Genomic DNA, 4,119 nt, shown 5'->3' with positions numbered 1-4,119 from the left:
TCGTAGTTGATGGTCACCGTTGATAGTGAAAGTGAAACATCTTTAAAAAAAAAAAAACAAATAATAGTTACAATAATAATGATAATAATAATAAAATGACCTCCAAGGACGCGGTACGTCCAGTTGCCAACGACGTTGCATAATCGCGATCACAATAAAATAATGTCCATTAAAAATTAAATATACTCATATTCTCTGCGCATTACCCGGCACATGACCCCTAGTCACGTATTGTGAGAAAAACACGATCGTAAACTCGGAATATAAGCTCTCAGGCGAACCATTTTACCTGCCTACATGTGTATAGAAATGTAATGGGTGGGTATATTTTAATGTGTTATATATTATTATATTTATATAGTTGCATAAGATATTTTATGTCAAGTAGTCAGCGAGCACACTATTAAACATGGGGGTTGGACTTGTCAGCTGGCACCTCTGCCGGGAACTGTGAAAGTTTGCATTCCGTTTCGCATTTGCATGGTGGGTCACTCTTATAGTACCGTCGAGACGGTTTAATAACAATAATAAAAGAGATTAAAAAATAAATAAAAAAATATAAAAATAAAAAATAAATTATTTATACGCGTACGATATATTTGTGGTATTCTACTTCCCAAGGACTTTAAGTCCGGTTTCGAATATTTGTTACAAAGTTATAAATCCCTCTAAAAATATTTCCAATTACGAATTGTATCGTAACTGCATTCTTCGATTTTCATATTATTAAGTATTATTAGTAGTAGTAACTGCCTAAAATATTGCTATTAAAATTATGAAATATGAGTATAGTGGTCTTGATTATTTGAATAAAAATAAATAACATTAAATTTGATAATTTAAATAATAATAAATTGAACGTAATGCGGACTAATTTAAACATAGCTAAAACCGAATGACTTACTATAATATTTTATTAATCTATGAGAAAATTGAGGAAGGTAATTAAATTAACACTGTGTTAATTATATTACTGTTTTCTGTAGAGTTTTTTTTTTTTAGGTTAAGGACTGAATATGTTTATTGAAAAGTTTTTAGTTATAAAAGAGTTAAATATTACGTAATCAAACTCAATTTTATTCTGTATTAGTTAAGTTTGACAAATTGTAGTATTCGGCTTAACGATATTATCGTATATAACACATATTATCTATATTTATATGCACCCATGCAGGTATTCTATTATATTATATTTTGAACAGTAAATGTATAAATATGTGATAAAATCTTAAAACGAACGTACAATAAAAATCAAAACATTTGTTAAGTTGTGAATTATTTAGATGATGCAATAATTTATGGTTTTTTTTTAATATTATTATCATAACATCAATATTTTATAATGGATTTTATATTTTTTAAAACAGTGATGTGTGGTATATATCTCTATTTTTTTAATTATCTACTTACATTCTATTAAAATGGTTAAATACAAATTAGATGCCTACGCCCTACATATTTATATTTTTATTTATACACTAATACTTATGAATTTTTTATTGGAGCCTCGTAAATTGTAATTTAATTATGTTCTTATACTAAATAGCTTTACAAGATATAGATTGATATTACACAATAGACGCAATTATAACTATAATAATTAGTTTACTTCGCAGTAACTTAAGTTACTATATATAAATTTATATATTATTATTATAAAAGTATTACACAGTAGGTATAAACTATGCGTTTAAATCATTTTAGCTAATTAGGAATTATTCATTGCAATGCGTTATTATTCATGCTATTATAAAATCATCTAGTATTTTATATGCATGATAGGATACTGAGAGGGGGTACAATAGATCAACGCTATGGATATAAATTCGATCTTAACGCGATTACCTTCATTAAATTGGATTGTATTCGTAAACCTGGAGAAAAAAATTATAACAATAATAACCTAGACCTTAAACTTGCGTGTGGCCGTAGGATGATCTTTGAAAAACTTACGTAAGAAAAAAATACTTGCAATTTATTGCATCACTTATTTCTGTTCGTATATAATAGTCATGGCATTGAAATAATCGAACATGTAAGAAATAATTAACATATGAAAAATGTTGATACTATTTTTATCAGAGTATCGTGTGGAAATACGGATGAATGAATGATTGTGACCTTCTGACAAATCAGATGCATACCCAAAACTAATACTGAATTCAAAAAATATCAACGTATAAAAATAATTATAACTGATCTTTTGTTATTTAGATGTTATTATACATAGTACCTACCTACCAATCATTATTCATTACAATTAGTTAACTAAATTTGTATACCACGGGCTATAAATACGAGTAAGTAGCCTTTAGATATTACAATTTATGTTTCAATCGATAATTATCATCAAAATATATTGAGCAACCACATACATTATACATATATATATTATAATATTGTATTTTGTACTTTGTTGAAATGGATATGGATAAATATTAAGTTCTTAAAAAGACATAGAACTATGAAAGGTATTCATAGGTAATATAAGATAATAACATACGTACAACCAACCAGCCAGTTGAAACAAAAATAACTTATATAAATTTATAAGCTAAAACTATATGCCATAAGGTTAGATTTTGAACTAAAAAACCTAGATTATATTTAAAAATTCCTAAAAATAAGAAAAATTCAAAAAGAAATAAGTATCATTTTGAAATTATTTGATGCACATAACACATTTTGTAGATGAAAAGCAATGCTTTAGGACATTCAGAATTTTTTTATTTATTATTAATTTTTTTAAGTATATAAAATCTGTTATTTTCATTACTTTTTAAACATTAAAAAATAGGAGATTATTCAACTTTTTGTCTACATATTTTGGTAGCACATAAAAAAAAAAGATTTAAGGTAAAAATATTAAAATTTTGCTTATGATATCGGAAATGACTGTTATCCTCTTTAATTGACCACACCACAATACATTATCATACTATTTCTGCGCTACTAGGCCGTTGATATTTTGAATATTACCTTACTTATTGTCTAGTAAAATGGAAAGGAAATTAAATAATTAAAAGTGTAAGTGTAGTGTGTACAATGTACGTAGGTCTGTAACACATCTGAATGATATAATCTAATAAAGGTAAATAATACATTTTAATAATATACTAATGTATTAAACTAAGATTGCACTTTATGTATATCAATATTTATACCTAAGTATAAATTTATGATTGAGAAATGAACACTATTATAAAAATAAAATGTTTTAAAAAAAATCGACGTATTTTACAAGTACGAGTAAATATCAAATATGATATTTTGAAAATTTTTTAATTTACTTTTATAAAAAAAAAATATTGTCTCTTTCTTTTTCAATATTTGTACGTATTTAATTCAAGGATAACCTATTTTATTCATTGAAAAAAATACGTGCTTATGATTTAAATGATAGAAAAATTGCGTCTTCATATTTTAACTAAACAGGTGGGTACAGCATATGCATTAAAAATAAATTAATTGTTACAATATGCTCAAAATACTATATTCTGAAAAATAAATATAACACATGTTACAAAAATATTTTAATAAAATTATAACCAATTTTTTTTTTATCACCATCATTTATGGCTTTTAAATATTATTTTTCTTCGTACAACCTTTATTGCCCATTAATCTATATCTTAAGCCTTAACCAAAAAACAGTACTTCCTATAACGAATATTATTAATATAGAATTTATAATACAAAGTGAATAATTTTAATAGTATAAAAGTTTTATATTGAGATAAAATTGTGATAATTTTACAATAAAACGAATAAACGATTGAAATAATAGAATCAAATTATTGAAAATACATTATTTATTATTTATCTTGATGCAATAAAAATTAGGTTCCCTAAACTGTGTCACTGTGAAGCACTGAAATGGTCAAAAAACAAAATAAATTAAAGTGTGATCATATATAGCTTATGCTGTATTGTTTAACAATATACTTACTTAACCTTAATATAATTAATTTTAATTAAAAAATATATATATGACGTAGTTCATCATACATTTATTAAATTAACAAAAATGTATTTACATTTTTATAAACTCGGGTTATCTATCGGAACATCCGGAGTCGTAATTATTATAACACTTGGCGTTAATTAACTACATATACT

This window comes from Rhopalosiphum maidis, chromosome 2, assembly GCF_003676215.2.
Source record: "Rhopalosiphum maidis isolate BTI-1 chromosome 2, ASM367621v3, whole genome shotgun sequence".
NCBI lineage: Eukaryota > Metazoa > Arthropoda > Insecta > Hemiptera > Aphididae > Rhopalosiphum > Rhopalosiphum maidis.
The sequence above is the reverse complement of the archived record's forward strand: the minus strand, read 5'-3'. Positions refer to the sequence as shown.